Here is a 20,080-nt window from a genome sequence, read left to right as displayed (position 1 = left end):
ATGAGTGGGTTCATGGTGCGCTGGGTGAAGAACGAGCTGAAGGGCAGAGCTCGAAGGGTTGTAGTGAATGGGGTTACATCTGGCTGGTGACCAGTCACCAGCGGTGTTCCTCAGGGTTCTACTCTAGGGCCAGTCCTGTTCAATAAATTTATCAACGATCTAGATGCAGGCGTTGAATGCATCATTAGCCAGTTTGCTGGTGATACCAAACTGGGAGGTGCTGTTGACTCTTTTGAGGGACAAGAGGCCTTGCAGAGGGATCTAGATAGATTGGAGCATTGGGCTGTTACTAATGGGATGAAATTTAACAAGTCGAAATGCCAGATTCTGCACCTAGGATGGAGTAACAGCAGGCACAGGTATAAACTGGGAGAGGCGTGGCTGGAGAGCAGCCCTGCAGAAAGGGCTCTGGGGGTGCTGGTCAGCAGCAGGCTCAACATGAGTGAGCGGTGTGCCCTGGCAGCCAAGAGGGCAAACCCCATCCTGGGGTGCATCAAACACAGTTTAACCAGCCGGTCAAAAGAGGTGATTATCCCCCTGTATTCAGTGCTGATGCGACCTCATCTTGAATACTGCGTGGAGTTCTGGGCCCCACAGTTTAAGAAGGATGTGAAGGTCCTTGGACATGTCCAGAGGAGGGCAACAAAGCTGGTGACAGGGCTGGAAGGCATGTCCTGTGAGGAGCGGCTGAGGACTTTGGGCTTGTCTAGTTTGGAGAAGAGGAGGCTGAGCGGTGACCCCATTGCTCTCTACAGCTTCCTGAGGAGGGGATGCGGAGAGGGAGGTGCTGAGCTCTTCTCCCTGGTATCCAGTGATAGGACACATGGGAATGTTTCAAAGCTGTGCCAGGGCAGGTTTAGACTGGACATTAGAAGCAATTCTTTACCGAGAGGGTGGTCGAACACTAGAACAGGCTTCCTAGAGATGTGGTCGATGCCCCAAGCCTGTCAGTGTTTAAGAGATATTTGGACAATACCGTTAACAACATGCTTTAACTTTTTGTCAGCCCTGAACTGGTCAGGCAATTGGACTAGATGATCATTGTAGGTCCCTTCCCACTGAAATAGTCTGTTGTATTCTATTTGAATAAAGGTGATTGGGAGGAGGGCATACAGAATCTCCTGATAGAGGTAGGGAAAGGAGGGGGCAAAGTCTCTCCCATGTGTATCATGGGCTTGGCCTAAGGAGCCACAAAGTGTGTGATTCTCCACTTAGAATGACTTTTCAGAAGGTTTTATAAATGCTACAGTCACACTGTTCCTGTGAAGCACTGTATGTGCCTGCAAGGTATTAAACACTTTGCATACACTGATAGTGGCAGGAAGTTAGGAAACATCCTTCCTAACAAAGGCCCAGGACTAGTAGGACCAAGCTAATATGCTTCAGCAGTCTAAATATTTCAGGGCTGAGTTTTGCATTGTTGATTATTTGTGCTGCTGGTTCTTGTTCCCTTGTGGACTGGAGTCCCTCTGGCAAGAAGGTGGAAGAGGCGAGGAGGTCCACAGCTCTAGCTAAATAGGCTGAAAGACAACATAAGGAATAGAAGAGAAATGGAAAATTTACATTGTGAATACTAGAGGCTGTTATAATAATATATGTTTTCATACAGTTCTTTATATTTCAACTCTTAAGAGGCGTAATGTTCCAGACTAACCCTCTCTATAGTTACGGCAAAAAATCCCATAAAACCAAAGGAACAGCAAAGTAAACAGTGCATGTGGACAGCTGTACTGCTTATGTTGACCTTTGTTTTTACTTATTTAGTTACAAATGGGAAGAGAAAAGAACATAAGGGATAGCAGTTGGCATAAGGCATACTGTTCTCCATTCTGCATTGCTTATTTCACATCCTTCCTGGGAAGGATGCAACAGGCTTGGCTGGCCCTGATAAGCAGGAGTACTGTACAGCAAAGGATCCTCTGATAAGTGTCAGCGTTGGATTTGTGTCTGAATATTAGAACATGTGTTATCACATTATGAGGTGAGTGCTGTTCTGCAGATTTCTACCTAACAAACAACATGAGAGCAAATGGTTGCTGGTAACTACATCTTAAGTTTCAGTAAATAAATTTACAAATATTTGTTACATTTAGAATTTGATGCATATTATGTAAAGAATTTGATATAAATATTGGCTCCATAGTGAATGCAAGATTTGATTTCTCTGGAAGGGCCCAGTTAAGTCATAAACTACAAACTATGGCTTACGAATGGCAGCAGAGCTCTAGGAATGAGTTCATTTGTTTTCATTCTGGGGCCATCTGTTGTTATTTCTAATATGTACTTCTTAGCTTTCACCTTTGATCTTTGCAGTTTCCAGGTTTTTAAACTTTTATAGTTCATGATTATATGTTTTAGTGATGTCAGTGAAAGGATATTATCACTTTCAGTGACTTAGTGGGAGCTTATTATTAGTTTACTACCCTGAGAATTGCAAATAAATAAGCCAGTAAGTAAATATTATGGAGAGATGGTTGTGTCTCCATAGTTAGAGGTTGTGACTAACTCTGTGTTTCAAAGTTGATTATAACATGCTCCCTCACAGGAAAGTTCACTAAACCTAAAACAAGATGCCTAATAAATCACACATGAAATGTCTTGCTGAAGCTTAATTCACTGTGCAAGCTTTGAGGATACTCAAAACAAGGCTGGACTGGAGTGCAGCAGTAGTATTTTATCTCTTCATATACTCACTCTTTTTTCTTTTTTTGTTTGAACTGAACCCTCAAAATGATTTTCTTGAGTAGTGCCAAATTTATGCATGTAAACTAAAGCAGAATGAGTCACTCGCAGTATTGACTGGGGCACAAAATAATTGGTGGGATAGCAGTTAGCACTCAATCTTTTCTTCTATCTGTCACTTCCCACACTTCATTATAAACTAGTCATATTCCTGAAATGAAGAACATACTCTCCAGGAAAGGGCAAAGCAAAAGAAAGCGGTATTTATCTGTCTATCACCCTTTCATTGTTCTTTCTTAGTCCCAGTCTTCACTAGAGCGTATATTCCTTTCAATATTCCTTTATCACTAGTTTATATTCTCATTCACATCACTGTGCAAACTTTATGCTTCAAATACCCCTTTTTTTTTGCCAAAGAAACCGCTTTTTAATGAAGCCCAGCCCAAGACATACCTGCCTAGAAAACCTGCAGCCTGGATGAACCTTTGCTGAGCCCATGTCCCTTTCTTCTCTAACCTCTGCATGGGTCAAAACAAGTTTTAATTCACTGCATGATGCCTCAGGACTCCACCCCCACTTAGATTGCTTCTCCCCAGATCCCAATGCAAGGAGGCAGGGAGCGGGTTTGGAAATCAGAGAGATGCCAGGAGACATTCTTCTGGTGAGCTGTACACAGCTGCAGCCCAGGCGCCTATACCTGCCTTAGCTGCGTAGTCTGCCTTTACAGGCAGCAGGAAGAAGCAGGCACCTAGAAGGTCCTGTTTATTTCATCTTAAAATAGATGAAAAAATAAATCAGATGACTCATGGCTGAAGGGGGCCACACCCTAAAACGAGGTTGGGGCGACTGGCTTGGATGCGCATGGCTGCTGGAGGTGTGACGGCTCCTATGGTGGCTGGCGTATAAACACAAAGCTCTGCGGCTCAGATCCTCCATCACTCAGAACAAAGCAGAAGGCACCATTTTGCTGTTATACCTTTGGTGTGCCCCATTTTTGACCACTGTGAGCAGTTCTGGCCCTTTGTCATGAAGGACACAGGGGAGCCAGAGGAGATGCAGAGAAGGGTGAGTGGAATAATTAATAGCGTGGGGCAGCTGCCTGATGAGGAAGGGTTAATGGATGTGCGATACTTCTGCTGGAGAGGAAAAGGCTGAGGAGGGATATGACTGAGGTTTCCAAAGTTACCAAGGAGCTAGATAAGGTAAAGGCAGAACTGCTGCTATTCACCAAACCCTGCGCTGTTGGATCTAGAGGACAGTATCAGAGGCAGGAACATGTCTACAGCAACAGCTGTGGGTGCTGGGGCTACACGAAGAAGAGACTGTAGAAAGCAGCCTGGCCTGTGGGCTGTCCTTAGTAGTGTCTCTCTTCTTGTGCAAGTCAGAGGCATGATACTGGGCTAGAGGGATTACTGGTGAGACCCAGTGGGACATGTCTTAACATTTCCCTCCACTAACTCTGTAAGAAATGAAGAGTAGCTGTACTCCTGATTTCTGTTTCTTGACAATGAATATTGTCTGGCGTCAGTCCCAGGCTAGGTGCTCTGGAAGCAGCTACTTCTGATGTTGGTCTGACTTTCTGGAACCACAAGGGTCCACCAAGAGCTCCGTCTTTACTAGTGAGGTTTTGTTCGTCAGCCTAAATGACCTGGGAGAGAGCAAGTTCTCTCTCCTCCTAATGAAATCAATGAGAATTACAGGCGCTGAGTGTATTCCAGCAGGTGTTCAGCATCCCACAAGGTCAGGCACTTGGTTAATAGACTGAAGCTGTATAAAATGGTGTATGCTATTAGCAGCCAGGGGAAAAATCAAAAGGTAGAAAAGGACATTGGGCAGAGCTGTCAATTACATATTGGAACAAGAAAAGAGAGAAACTGTCTGTAGCACTTAGAGCAGAAGGGTTTAGACAAAATAGAAAAAAAGCGCTAATGTTTATTGCTATTAAATTTATTCTGCCTTTCAGAATACTAAGTATTTTTAGTAATGAAAAAAATTCTGCAGCTTCAAATCTATTAAAGAATCACCAGTGCACAGTCACATTGCTCAGTGATACTGAATCCTAACTTGCTTCTGAGTTTGGACATATTCAAGCTGAGGTTAGCCTTACATATTTAGGTAAAGTTGACTTGATTTTGAATGTTTACCTGCTCAAAATAAGCAAGTCCCCAAAGTCTGGTCAACTCAGGTCAAAACAACAATCCATAAAGCTTTTGAAATCACTAAAGCAACTTCATGGAGCTGGTAACCTCCATTTGACCATTCACCATACCAGTCATATTTGCTAAACTCAATTTATAGCATCTATACAAGTCTGTGTCTCACAGTAGTGTAATTAAATTCATAGAAGCTTGTCATACTTTTAACTTTGCAGCTGGGTGTAGCATTCAATAAATAATACCAATCTCATACCACAAATTGACTCTAATGCAAACAGATACAAAAATCAAGCCTGTTCAGATGAGGCTATTAGCCACATAATGGAAACAGTAACTGAGTTAGAATTGCTCAGCTAATCAGCACATGTTTTATTATCCTATTGCTTTTTCCTCCAAGTTCTAAGAGACCAAACCAGAGGTTAAGTTACCAAGTTCAGTTTAATTTTTCTTCAACAAAAGCTTCAGCTCTGAAGGACTGTGAAGACCCATCCCATGCCTCGCAGCCTAGGGGAGGCTGCGCATCCTCTGTAGGCGGCAGGAGCTCAATGCAGTCGGTAGCACGCTGAGGTGCTCAGCATCTGACAGCAGTGGTGGAACGCTGCCGGCAATATCGTTCTCTGAGAATCAATTACATGAGAAATTCTGGCAATTTGTAACACAAACCTTGTGATGTTGCTATAATTGGTTTGGCAAGATATTAACATTGGTAAATTCGTAGTTCCTTCATTAAAAGTGGCTGTGAAATGTGTATACCTCTTCATCAGAACTGTAGTGGTGGGTTCTGGGTTGCTCCGCTATTCTCCTGCATGGGGGGGGACATTTTCCACCCATCTCAAACCCTCTGGGCCAAGAAGGATGTCCCTCAGATCTCCTTCATTTTAACTCTTCACAGTACTCCTTGCTTTGTGCTGGGGTAATGTAGCTTTATAGTTTCTCAAGATCAAGCAGGTATTCCTTTCTCATATTTGATTACTGAGCCTGTGAACACTTCAGGGCATGCAATATCCATTGCCCTAGCACAATGGTTTTCTCACTTGTGCTGAGGCTGCTGGGTGCTTCTGCAATAGGAAAAAGATGATATTTTTCCAGTTTTCTAATCATCTGATATTGCATTCTGGTATCAAAACTCCCCTGAAGTAATTGTTCATCCTTCTGATCCCTAATTGCATTTATCAACTCAGTATGAAACCTATTGCTACCTGGAGCTTTGTCTTCCTTTATCCAAATATTTCCTCACAACTATTTTCATAATCTGCAAAAGCACCTACAAAATATATCCTCACAGGAGGCACTGTTAGTATTCTTCTTAACAAATACAGAGAAAAAAGTTATTGAGTTTTTATGTTACATTCAAAATTACTGTTAATATGAAGGAATATTTTTTTCAGCATACAAATCCCATGCAGCACTATAGGTTGTGAGATAAAAATTGTTTGTATATTATTAAGTTCATGCTGTTTTGAACTACAGAATCACTTTGGTAATATTTTTCTTGGAAAATCAATTATATATGAAATTGTGTAGCAATTTAGTAACATAAACCCACGTAATAATATAATTAAAAAGAAAATATTTACTTGCTGCATGGGGTATTTTGTATGCATCTTAATTATGTACCTTTGCTTGCTGACTTGTATTATGTTTATAACCTTTGGGTAGGTTTAGCATCAGGCGGATAGGAAAATAATAAAAATTGATACCGTAGTTAGACTTTACTCGTAATTTGAAAAATGATTGGTATCTAGATCTTTGCTGCCAGTGGCACTGTGAATTTGGAAAACAGATAGAAAAAATACTCCTCAGCATGTAAATCTTACATGATAGTGTGAGGAATCAGACCCTAAGCATCCAACTGACCATGTTTTAAGTATTTTAGGCCACATTGGTCTCAGTGGTGTAAATTGTTTGACTCTAGCAGAGTCAAATTCTTCATAATATTTCTCTGCTGTGAGTCAGCTCTGAATTGAATCCTTTGTTTTATTGTTCATTTTAATGAAAAGGACTTTGGGAAATATTCTTCCCAGACATCTTACAACTGTAGATGTGTACAGTGAGAGATTCCATTTTTCTTCTTTTATCAGAAGTAATTTCTTTGGTTTCTGTATCAGAAAGATCCTCTTTATGCATCTTTTCGCTTGGGCTAGCTGTTTTATTAAGAGCTGAAGATGATGAAATCACCACAGTCATTCTCAGCATCACTGAAGTAAATGAGACAAGACTTACCCAACTAGCCAAGTGAGGATCTCAGGCTGATATATCAATATTCGTCAAAGTATTTACAGACTTTTGGATTCATTAATTAGCTGTTGCATGTTGAGGATTCAGTTCAGTGAAGACAAACAGGCTGTATTCCCTTCAAAAGCTGGATGAGGTTTACTGCAGTCCTAACTCAAGGATTTGTTCTGTGTTGCAAAACAAATCAAGCACACTGTGATTATAGCTCCCCATTAATCACTTTCTGCATTGTTTCCTTACCAAGTCCTAACAAGTTTTTTCTCTGAGACTTTTAAATTAAGTCTAAAATCCCTCAAGAGGACATGTTTCCACTGCTCAGAGAGCTTGGGCACTTCCTTTAAGAGGACTGCTTCACTAATTTTGCCTGATTTTAGGTGGGAATGTCCACCGCTGAGTTGATGTCTAGTCTCCTATTGTGGTCACTGCCGATCTAACCAAGACTGTCAATAGATTTGATTCATCTGACCAAAAGCAGGACGAACAAGTTGCTTTCTGGACTCCCCTGATAAACTCAGATGTACTCACCTGTGCTGTATAGACCTAAATATGAGTTGAACGCCACTTTTGGTGCCTAAAATGTAGGTGAAAGTCAGATACCCAAATTAGGTAGACCTGATCTTTAAGCTTTGCTTCTATAAGAGGTAGTCTGTTGTTCAAGGACATATGATGAATGCCTCATGTGGCAAAGATGTTTCTCAGGTATTGGTGGAATTTGCTGATGTTGTCACATGCCCTTTTACTAATTTTGAACCTGCTGCCTTTTTTAATTCGGTAAAGTTGATGCGTTGTGGTTTCCTTCCATCCCTAGGACTGACAAGCCCTGCTGCTATCTTGATGTTCATGTTTTCCTCACTACATTTCTCCACTCTTACATCCTTACATACATCTTGAAGACAAATAAAACCAAGGTTTGCCTTATGGTTCCATCCTTTGGGAAAAGAGAGCGAAGGGAGAAGAATTTTTTGTGACCTTCCAGCAGCAACACAATATCCCCTAGAACCTGTTTTTCCTATAACTGAATTCAACTCATGGTCTCTGTGTTGTTAGAGGCCAACCTCCATTATGCACTATTCTATATTTATACTCAGCTGAAGTCAGTGTCAAATCTGCAAGTGATGTTGGATTTCATAGATTCTCAGAAGGACAGCTCCTCCTGTAGTAACGAGTAACCCAATTCAGTTTTATCCAAAACATCCCACTGGCTGTTCTCTGGCAGTCATCATGTTATGTAACAAAACTGCTGTTACATCTGACAACAAAAAATCAAGTGAGAAGATGAACGCTTTGTTTTAAAATCAGTAGGGGGTTGAAGACTCTCCCCCCACTCCCAGCCCCTCCCCAAGTCCTGGTGGGAAATATCTTCCTGTCTTTTGACAAAAGCTTCGCCTGCGTCACACCCACAGAAAAAAAAAAAAAAAAAATGTGGTGGATAGACCAGAAAAGTGGGAAGTCATCTGCTCTAGATCCCATTGTCATCTCGGGTCGAGGTCTTTGGGGATGCCTTGCCAGCAGGGAGCTCTGTTTGTGGGACAGAGGCTGGTGGTGTGGTCCTGTCTGAAAGCTGCACCGAATGCATCCCTTCTTTTTGCCTACTGCCTTTTTTCAGGATGTGCTTTTTTCACTGATAATGTTTCTTTTATTTACATGTACCTGTAGCACTATGGCCTGAGCTGTTTCATTGGAATCTAATGTGAGAAATTTCTGCCAGTTTGTACAAACTCTTGCCACCAGTCTCTTCCTAAAAGGTGTTGGCTTGAGCTGTGGTCTGATGTATTTTTATTTAGGCTTTAATATTTGAAAGGACTAAATAGAGCGTAGATCTCCTGGATGCGTTTTGTGTTGTAGGTATTGCAAGATAACTCCTTCTTTCCCTACTAGTCTCAGGCTTACTTTGATATGGTATTTTTCTCTCTTCACTAAGTATAGTGTATCAACCTTAATATCCACCTCCAGCACTACTATTTAACTCTATTTCTAAGTGGATATTATTGAATTTTCTTCCTTTTTCTACAGTGCATACTTGTGTACTTTCATCTATGCATCTTCCTCCTTTTTTAAAGTCACATAACTGCTGGGTTATTTTCGTTTCCCCCCTTGGACCTTTTGTGTTAGCATTAAGGTGCTCTCTGAGATCTGCAATGGATCTTGAATTGAGTCAGAAGGAAAGGAGACTGAAAGGAAAATAACTCACTACTGAACATTTTGGGTAGGTCAGCTTCCTTCCTGATGATCACCTACAATACAACATCTCTGTACTTAACTTTTGTAACCCTTTCTAGTACATGATAAGAATAGATCAGGATTGGTTAACCAATTGCATACGCTTAACAAAAAAATGAATGATGCCACCATTATGTGAAAAGGAGAGGTACTAAATTTGGCAAACAGTAGTTCTTCCTCTTTAAATCTCTACTTTGATTCCTCAGCCTATTAGAAAAAGCAGCTAGGAACTGACTTTTGGTTAAGATAACCAGCACACAAAAATATTCTTTATCTCTTTGTACCCACAGTCAAAAATTTGTATTTACAGATAATAGAAAAGCTCCACACAACAACATGCAACAACATAAATTTGCTTTTTGGCCAGTAGAAAAGTAATTTATTTTTCTGACCCAGAGGAAAGAAGAAAGAATGCAACCAAGACAGATAGCAGGACATCATTTAAAATTCCAGGACATCATTTTAGACCCTGGTGAATCATTCTTCAGATGCCACTGAATAAGAAGAGTATGATGATAACCTGTTTCTCTGACCTAAACTAGAATGCCAACAATGGTAAATTCACCCGTGTGCCCCCATTTTCTGTCTGCATGAGCGAATAGGCATTGAATGTGTTTCAAGCAGTTCTCCAGTTTCAGGCGGTTGGGCAGCCCAGTGTGAAATCACAAAATTAGGTAAACACGATAGATTGATGCTGAGGACATTTAGGGTGAATGAGATCTTCTAGTTTATACATGAGACAGCCAGGTAAATTAATAAGGGAAATTGACAATCATTTATACATGCCAGCATCAGCAGGCGTCTCAGCAAAACTGCCGGTGAAAGGTCACAGCTCATCTGCCACTGAGACGACCAGCAGCCAGGCTAAAAATTATTCATTTTCAGACATTGTTCAGGTACTTTATTTGCCATGGAGGCAGAAGACCTTCTTTTTCTTCTTCTTTTTCTTTTTTTTAGCAGGCAGAAGCAATAAATCAGCTAGTTTAAGAAGATCCAGCTAGCCCAACACAGATCGATTTCACGGGGAAGTCGATGGGCTGCTAATAGAATTACAACTACCTGTCAAAATAGGGAAAACATATCTGTGACAGTGACAAAGGGCAAATCAATTGAAGAAGTGTTGTGGGCTCTTTTTTTCCTTTTTTTTGGAAGCATAGATGCAAAATACATGTGTGTCTTTCAAAGCCTGCAACTGTGAAAAACAGCGATATGTTTATCCCTTTACAGGAGCCACCAGTCCTGCAATACTGAATTCTGTGGTCACGTTATTTCTACTGCAATCACTAGGCTACTCCTGTGAGACAAAGCTAAAGAGCCACATTCAGAGCTATTTGAGCAGTTTCTCATGTATTATGAAAGCTATTTAAATAGGTTTTATTAACAGCTGTAATAATTTGCTCCAGGTGAAAAACCTCGGCGCATTTTGTTTACCACAAACTGGTTTTTTTTTTTTCAATTATGCACAGGAGCTTGCCAGTTTCAGGTGGTTTTTAGTGTTCATACAGCTCAAGCAGAAAATCAGTTGCAACAATGTTGTTGGCTCAGAAATTATGTTATAATTTGCGATAATTAGATAAAAATTGAGTTATTGAACAGTGGAAAGTTGCCATTGTACTGCAACACTACTCTGCTGCCTGTATAGCATGTATATACCCTGTGCCCTTACTACATTACATATCTACATTAGAGATCAGAAAAGGTATATGTAGTTAAGAAAGTAACTAAAATATGTACATACTTATTGACGCAACAGTTTGTGATGGCCCTGCAGATGTCATGGTTGAATACTGAAGTTGTGAGATATTTACCAAGTCATGCCAGCACAGGCTTCTGCTCTGCTGGTACAGCTCCAAAATAATGAAGAAATGCTACAGGAAAATAAGTAGTGTGACACTCCTTATTCTCCTCTCACTGCAGCCATTCCTGGGTCTAAAGCTGCCTCTGACTTTCTACAGAGAAAACCACATATCTTTATGAATTTTCTATACATGTCTGAATGACAACTTGGAACAAAACTGTAATCAAATATTCCTCTTATCCCATTAGTTGTGTATATAAACCAAAGAGGTGTAAGTCCTTTTGTTTCATTTCTTAGTGCATACCAGTTTGGACAATGGTTGGGTGCCAGAAAACTGTACTGCCAAAATTAAAAGAGCAAACAGTCTTTTCCTCCAAAATTTACTCATGTAATTTCTTTCAAATATATGTATATACACACATACACACACGTATGCCACACATTTACAAAAGTAATGAAAGTGGCATTTAGAGCTATACTGCCTTGTTAAATAACCTGAAGAACATCTGAGATTATATATTTTGCAGTGCTACCTGTGTACAGGGCCATATTATGACAATTGGAAGTACCATGTGCAGCTAAACTGGGGAAACCTCCTTGAAGTCAATTGAATTTGCATTTAAATAGACGATAAAACTTCCATTGACTCCCAATGAGAACAGGATTTCATGCAGTGCAATTAAACCAGACTGTAAGAGGAGTCAGGGTCAAAATTCTCAGACCTGAATATCTTGCTTTTCTTGCATTTCTTTGCTTGCTTTCCTATGTAAAATCAGTGCCCAGCTGTGCTCTTTATCATATGCTGCAACTTCTGTCGACTTTGTTGGGTCCTTCAGGCTTACATGAGCATGGCAACAATGTCTCTGGAGGCAGAACTGTGTTTTAAATTCTTTGGAGCAAGGAATAAACCATAACATTAATCTTTTTGTAGAGCGTTCTATGCATTTTTAACACTGTGATTTTTAATAGATAGTAATAATAACAATTTTGAAGTACCCTGCAGATTTTAGTAAAGGACTTTCCTTCAGAAACATATCCCCCGCTGCTAGTTTGCAAATCTTCTAATTCATTGCCACATGGAGTGTCCTATGTGTGCAACATTTTTTTTTACTTCAAAACAGATAAAGCTGTATATTTTACCAACAAAGGTTCCCCGACAGCATGTTACCATTTCTCCTGTGTGGGACTACAGCTACTTTAAATCTTTTCCAAATAATGGTAGTGGATAGTTTAAAGATTATGAATAAGTCGTTTATTTAAATTAAGCATTTAGATTAGGCATCTGTATTTCAAAGCTTATAGGTCTGTACTAAACCAGTACTAAATCATATTTTTCCTGAATAGTGTTTTCGTGATGTGGGTTATTCAGTGAGTCACAGTATTCCTCAGAAAGTCACATCATCCTTAAGATATATATATCTGCGAGAAGCGTCTTCCCGTCCCCAGCACAAGGTGGATGTGGATCTTTGTGCCGTACAGACCTCGGGAGCCCAGCGGGGAGTGGCTGGGCTGGCGGTTCCCAGCTCTTACGGCAGGGAAAACAACAGGGAAGCTATTGCTGCAGCTCTCAGAACAAAAGGTATGAAGTTAGATCCAAGCACTGAGTGATGACAGAGTAAGTGTCTCTCTGCCACAGACCACAGCTCTTTCTGGAGCCTTACTCACTTCAAAAGTAGTGGGAAAACTCCAGGAAAGAGGGCAGATGTTCCCATTACTTTCAAACATATATAAAAACCTCGGTAGCCAAAAAGGGTTTAACAAGAGCTTTGTAATGAAACTCAGAAAAAAGCAAGTGGCTAGGGCTTTGTCATGATGGCTTCAGAGTGCATCGGGTTTATGCAGCCCAATCTGAATTGCATATGCCAGTTTAACTTTGATCTATGTTTTATAAAGTAACGCTTACAACTCAAAGCCTTAGGTGGGAGAGTTGCCATGAACTTCTAATATCTCACAAACAAAAAAGCTTGAGGGAGAGTTTGTCTCTCCAGAAGTGCCAGAAAAACCAGTTGTATGTGTCTGAGGAAAATGCATGGCGGAATGGGTTATGGAAACAGTGAATCTTAAAATACTAGCACAACAAATACCCTGCCACCACAGGTCTGTGCCTTAAAAACTTGGCATCTTTCTGCTGGGTTGTACCTGGGAGAGAAAGCTACTGGGAACAGAATGTGTAAGCACTGCTTTCTGCTCAGCATTGAATCACTCTCGTGTTGTGTTTGGCCCACTTTTGAAAACTTTGTGTTTTAATATGCATTATGGACACTCCACTAACAAAGGTATTCACTTTTCTTAAATAGAATTTCAGTGAAATATGTCTTGAGAGAATATATGACCCTTTTAAGGCAGGAACAACTATTAGTTACTATAGAAGCCTAGAAAATATTTGTTCAGTGCTCTCTTAAGCATGCAGCCTGAATGCCTCACAAACAGAGTGTCACCATTATAAATTAAGCAGAGACAAAGTGCCTGACTGTCTTCTATCATTCCAGTTTGATACACAGAGTCCTGCGAACTCCAGGGCTTTTCAGTAGCATCACCTCACTATAACACAGCGGAAAGTCAGATTGGAGGGGTATGCCTGCTTGGTTTATTAGCACTTTTGAGAGGAGGTCATGCTTCTACCTCTTTTGAGGATTGTACTTACTAGATACTATTTTAAAAGGGCTAATATTTTAATGTTGTGCTTTAGCATGTATACCATATACTGAAAATATTCTAAAATACCAAGGGTAAAAAACCCTGAATCAGCCTTTAAAAGACATCTTTGGAGCACATTCTTGCACCATTCAAGCCACTGAGCGATTAAAGGAGCATCTGACTCTGAGGTACTCAACACTTGCAGTGCAGTGCTACCAGAACTACAGATTTCTACTGCATTTTAAGGGAGCTGAAGAGCTGTGTGTCTCCTCAGCGATGGCATTTGACAGGTGAACTAAAATGACCCTAAGCGTTAATAATGTAAAGTATATCTGAAGGGTTTTAGGCATTGTATCCACGCATGCAGCTTTTAGTCATTTCATTGCAATTTTTGGATGAAAAGAAAATTAAAGAAGGTGAAAGAAAATGAAGAAAACACTAATTTTTTACTATATTATTCAGTTTTAGTGCTACTTACTATGACCCCCCCCCTTTATTGCACTGAAATAAAATTTAAAACAAGCAAAAAAGTATCAAAATCTAAGCAAAAATAAAGTGCTCCCTCCAAAAAAAACCCAAGCCCAAAACAAGGCAGTCATTCTAATTAATATAGTTTAAGGCCTACCCACAATATGGAGGATTTATCTTCTACAAAGCTTTCACTCTAATTCATTAGTTCCTTCATAGAGTTATAAACTGCATTAACTCTCCTGTGCAGAAATCAGCACTGTTACGGAGCTCTTGAGCAGATGTGATACAAGAAAGCCTTTTGATTTTTCTTTTTTTTAAACTCAAAGAGTAATGACACTGCAATATCATGTGGTGAAGGAGCAATAATTTGATAAACATTGTCTTTCCATTAGATTAGAGCAATTAATCTGATTCTAATTTAGCTGAAACATTACCATACCGGAATCCCTAGAGCCCGATGAATAATCTCTAAACACATTGACACACTCAGCAGACAAACATTATCTCCACTCATACTGTTATTCCATATGGTCTCCTCCCATTCTGATGGAGTGCACCCTGCTGTTTCAATCAAATAAATGTCAATTATCTGAGATAGATTTTTCAGTTCATGAGTGCAGGCTTACAATTCGGCAACAGCGGCTGTGGAACAATTGTCTGCAGTTCTCCCCTGATTGCCGCTGCCTCCCTTTTCAGCTACAGACCTTGCTGGATTGTTGTCAAACTTTGTTGCATCATACACAGTTTCAAAGGCTCTCTCTTGAAAATTGTAGGCACAGAAAATCATTTGTACCTGGAGAGAAAGCAGCAAAACATAGAAGAAATGGCAGAAGGGTTTCCCATGTAGACTTCTTTACCCTATTAGTTGGGATGGTCTTTATTGTCTTTTCTATTTGTTGATCTAGCAGGGTGCCAAAACTCTATGTGACTAAAGGCTGCTTAGATGATTTGATAGGATCTTACTCTTCTAAGGCAATGTCTCACAAGCCTTTTGCTTCAATGGGTTACGGGCACGCTCGCCAATTGTCACAGGCTGCCTTGCACCTTTAATTGAAAACGCTGTGAAAGAAAACAGGCTGAAAACTGCAAGCCCTTGCAAGCCACAGTATTGACCACTGCTACAAGGTTCAAAGCTTATCCAAACTACCCCTTTAGCATGGTAATCAGACTGCTTGGTATATTTGCCTAATGTAAGCCTTGTGGCTACTATGGTGTCTAACACTGAGGGATTGATGTGCAATTCAGGTTTCTTACTGCCTAATGCCATCAGTAGAGAGAAACAGTCAGAGCACCTGAGGTAGATTCCTCTCAGTGGTGGTTTGAACACAGCACTTTGCAGGCTGAACTCATTATTTTAATATATCATATATGACCCCTGTTATTTAGGGTGACAGTTTTCCTCTCTGGATGTGCCATATTAGGCAAATACATCCAATGGGAAGGAAGGATGGACATGGAAGATTTTGTTGAACTGTTGCTCTCTTCAGTTTTCAATTGTTTGGATGCTCAAAGTAATGTGCCAGAAGATACTCTCTCTCTTCATCAAAACACCTTAAACTGTCTCAGATAACCCTATTGCCCCTGCTCCAAGGTATGTGGCATTAGTTGATTGATGATAGTTGTTTATATAGATATGCCACTTTAGAGAAGGTGTCTGTATATCTGTGTTGGAAAGATCACTTGGCAATCTGACATGGAGAAAGTTTTAAAAATAAAAAATTCTGCAATATTTTAATGATACCTGGCATTCAGCTTGACCTAAATGACATGGCCATTGCAAGAAGAAGAGTTTGTTGAATTGGGCCTGTGATCTGTGTGAGAAACTGCTCCTTTGATCATGTTTGTGAGGGACAGTGCTGCATTCCTCTGTCTGAGAAAACCTTTGGCTTGATTAAGTCCTTTTAGGTCCAGTAGACTGAGAGAGTAAGTACAGTGTGAATGGTTTCTCAGCAGCTTTAAATCATGCCTGTGAAACTGGCCTATTTTGACTCACTCAGGTATAGTATACCTGCTCTTCCCAGCTCACTTCTCACTTCCCTTCCTCAGCAGGTTCTCTTTAGCATCCATCACATAGACTTGAAATGCTGTAACGTCTTACTGCTTAGAAAAAGTCTTATTTTTCAAGATGCTGGCTACCTTCCCCTCTTCCTAACAACAGATGAACTCCTAGATACTTCAATATCTCAGGAGCAAATTCATTCATCCCCTTTCCACTAGATATTTCTCTTCCCTGGCACAGGCAGCTGGAAACACAGATAATCTGTCAATAAAGTGGGGTGATTTGCGTGCAGCAGTTATCCATACTATATATATCCATATATATATTCCATATCCATATTATTTCAACAGAAGATAGGGCTTTCAAGCAGAGCCATATGGTTATCAGTTTCTAATCTAGAATTTTAGGCTATCTGTAACTGTATGTTATAGAAATAAAAAGTGTCTCTTACTTTGGATTTAGACATTCTGTCACCATTAATGTGCCAATAAAGTCTTTGCTTGAGGACATTGTGGAACAACACACTCCTGTTAATGTTGCTCAATAAAACTATTAATACGATCAATTTCATTTGAAATGTCTCTTGTCTTGTAAAGTATCAGATCATTAACTTTGACAATATCAGAGAGTTCTGACTATCATATTCAACTAAATTAATGTCCAAGGAATAGCTAAGAGCTCATTTTGCATAATGGAAAGTATTAATGTGCCATAGTGGAAAGTATTAATGTGCTACTGGATGTAAATAAACTGAGCAACCTTCAAATGCTTCAGGAAGGATGTAGGCTTGCACTAGTACATGCCATAAAAAAGAGGCAATGAAAGACATGAGGCAGAGAAGGAAACAATAATGATTCTTGAACTGAAGGTATGAGATAAAGAAAAATGGTACTGAACACCTGAAATTTGCTTGTAACCACAGGGTTATGTTGATTCTCAGAGTCTCAGAGTAAGGTGTGTTATATGCTATTGAGAGACAAAAAGTAGGGTCAGGAAGCGCACAAAGAAGAAACTCTACAGGTACCTCTGCATTAGTATTTTAGTTCAATTCAGGGGAGTACCTCTGAAGCAAAATCTTAATCTTTCCAGTTTACAATACTTTGGTTCACACTATAGAGAGGTCTTGGAGTACATGAAAATAAACTGAAAGATGGGGTCCCAGCTTGCACGTAATTCACTGTTAGCGGCTATTCCTGTCCATAGGAATAGACTGGAGCTAGTCAGAAATGGAATGCCCTGAAATGATTACAAAGTGTATAGTGAGTCCTCAGCACTATTTCACTCAACAAATCCACCCTTATTGGGCTGCACTGCTTGCTTGTGTGGACATAGCAGTGAAATATACTGGAGACTCCTTCCCCTGCCCCACATGTATGTTCTCACCCTAATACACTCTGGCTATATGAACATAAATATTGACCAAGCCAATAGCAGTTGTCCCAATTACATTTGGGAAAGTCATGATTTTAAGCCTGTTTTTAAAAGCATCTGTGGATGTTCTTGTACTGGCAGTTCTAACAGCTGAATTTAATAATAACATGGGGCACAGCCTAGTGTGGGCAGTGTGAGTACAGAAGGGCGAACTAAGTGGATAACGGGAACTGAATACGTTATTTTTGAACTCCTATGGATGTGCAGTGCTTTGGTTTTTTTATCCTTGCTCTAGTCCTCTGCCTAAAATAAACTTGCACACCAAAAATACTGGGAACTGACTGCCTGAGTGGCGAATCTGCTGAGAAGGACCAGGTGGATGCCAAACTGAATAAGACCTGACAGCGCACCCTCACTGAAAGGGAGGGACACGCGTGCAGGGTACGTTAGGAGCAGTATGGCCAGTAGACTGAGGAAAGTTATTCTTCCCCAGTCCACGCTAGTGAGGTTGTACCTAGAACAACTTGAAGGCCAGTCACAAAGATGACACAACCGCAGTGCTTCACAGTGGTGGCAAAACATACAACAAGGGGCAACAGCCAGAGACTGCATTCAGGCTGGTCATCAGGAAAAAGTTTTTGCTCTAAGTGCAGCACTGGAGCGGGTTACTTAGAAAGATTGTATAATATCTAATGTTTGATCTTTGCGCATAGCTGGGCAAAGCTGATCTAATGCTTGTGGTGGCCCTGCTTCAAGTGGGATGTTGGGCAAGGTGACCTCTGGAGGTGCCTTCCAACCAACACTGTTACCACGGTAGAAGTGAACCAGACTTAAGTGGATATTAGCAGAATGACATGATGGGTAGATTTGTTAACTAGAACATTTGCCCTGGCCTATGTTGTGGTTTAAGCCCAGCTGGCAACAAAGCACCACGTGGCCGCTTGCTCACTCCTCCCCGCCGGTGGGATGGGGAGGAGAAAATATAAGGAAAAGCTTGTGGGTCAAGACAAGGATGGGGAGGGATCACTCACCAGTTATGCTCATGGGCAAAAAACAGACTCAACTTGGGGAAGAAACAAAATCAATTTAATTTACTACCAATCAAATCAAAACAAGGATAATGGGAAGTAAACCAAATCTTAAAACACCTTCCCCCCACCCCTCCCTCCTTCTCGGGCTCAGCTCCACTCCCAATATTCTCTCCCTCCTCTCCGCAGCAGCGCAGGGGGACGGGGAATGGGGGTTGGGGTCAGTTCATCACACGTTGTCTCTGCCGCTCCTTCCTCCTCACGGGCAGGACTCCTCACTCTTCGCCTGCTCCACCGTGGGGTCCCTCCCACGGGAGACGGTCCTTCACGAACTGCTCCAGCGTGGGTCCCTCCCGTGGGCTGCAGTCCTTCAGGCACAGCCTGCTCCAGCGCTGGCTTTCCCACGGAGTCCCGGCCATCTTGGGGGGCATCCATCCCCCTGCTCCGGCGTGGGCTCCTCCCTCCCCGGGCTGCAGGCGGGCATCTGCTCCCCGCTCCCCTCCGCGGGCTGGGGGGGGACAGCCTGCCGCCTCACCGCGGGCTGCGGGGGCATCAGCCTCCTCCCCCGCTCCTCCTCCCCTCCTTCCTCACTGACCTCGGTGTCCGCACAGGGGTTCCTCTCACATCCCAATCCTCCTGCTCGCTGCAGGTTCCCCTTCTGAAACCTGCTCTCCCAGAGGCGCTACCGCCGTCGCTGACGGGCTCGGCCTGGGCCAGCGGCGGGTCCGACCTGGAGCCGGGGAAGCTTCGAGCAGCTTCTCACAGGAGCCGGCCCTGCAGCACCTCCCCGCTACCAAAACCCCGCCACACAAACCCAAACCACCTAGCTTTGCAGAAGGTCATAGGTAGCTTAAGCTATATCACTCACTGGCACACCAAAAGTCTGTAGCAGTTACGTGGGAAGAGTCTGTCTCCTCGCACCTGAGACTTCTTAGCAGGGAGACGGGTAAAACCAAGGCAGAGAAAATAATGGGAGAGCTTTGGGGAGCCTTGGGGAGCCTGACTTGCCACTGCTGAGAGGAAGGGGAGGAACGGTAGTTGCTTCTGGAATGAGGCCCCTCATTGTCCCACCCAGACGTAGCTGCTGCCCTGCACGTTTCCAGCTGTAGCGACAGCAATGGCTGATTTCCACGCCGGCAGCCGGCTGCCTGAGGCGGCGGCTACATCACCTCACCTTGATGCCTAGCTCTATTCCGGACCTGCAAACTCGCTCCAGGGAACAGAGCAGCTGTACTCAAAACATCTTCACCTCCACCTCAATACTGAAGGCTTGCCCGTGCCTCCCCGTGGGGTGACTCAGTGGTACAGGTTAGGAGCAGAGACAGGTGTCGGCGTGGCCTTAGTCAGATGTCTAAATTTTCACAGCTTTACTGAGATAAAGCCACAAGCTGGCCTCAGAAATGTCACACATATGGAACGGCAACTAGACGTGACCCACAGAGGCAGAGCTGAGCAGGTGTCTGCTTAAAAAGCAGCTGCCTGG

At 41.9% G+C, this 20,080-nt stretch overlaps 1 long non-coding RNA gene across 1 annotated transcript; it reads right to left on the bottom strand.

The window, feature by feature from the left end:
- Positions 1 to 1,406: 1,406 nt before the first annotated feature.
- On the bottom strand, positions 1,407 to 19,233 carry LOC115335112. Its single transcript, XR_003921362.1, has 2 exons — positions 19,193 to 19,233; positions 1,407 to 1,520 (listed from the first exon to the last, which is right to left on the bottom strand). It is a non-coding gene; the product is annotated as an uncharacterized LOC115335112 (long non-coding RNA).
- Between the last annotated feature and the right edge of the window lie 847 nt (positions 19,234 to 20,080).

This window comes from Aquila chrysaetos, chromosome 2, assembly GCF_900496995.4.
Source record: "Aquila chrysaetos chrysaetos chromosome 2, bAquChr1.4, whole genome shotgun sequence".
Taxonomy (NCBI): domain Eukaryota; kingdom Metazoa; phylum Chordata; class Aves; order Accipitriformes; family Accipitridae; genus Aquila; species Aquila chrysaetos.
The sequence above is the reverse complement of the archived record's forward strand: the minus strand, read 5'-3'. Positions and strand labels throughout refer to the sequence as shown.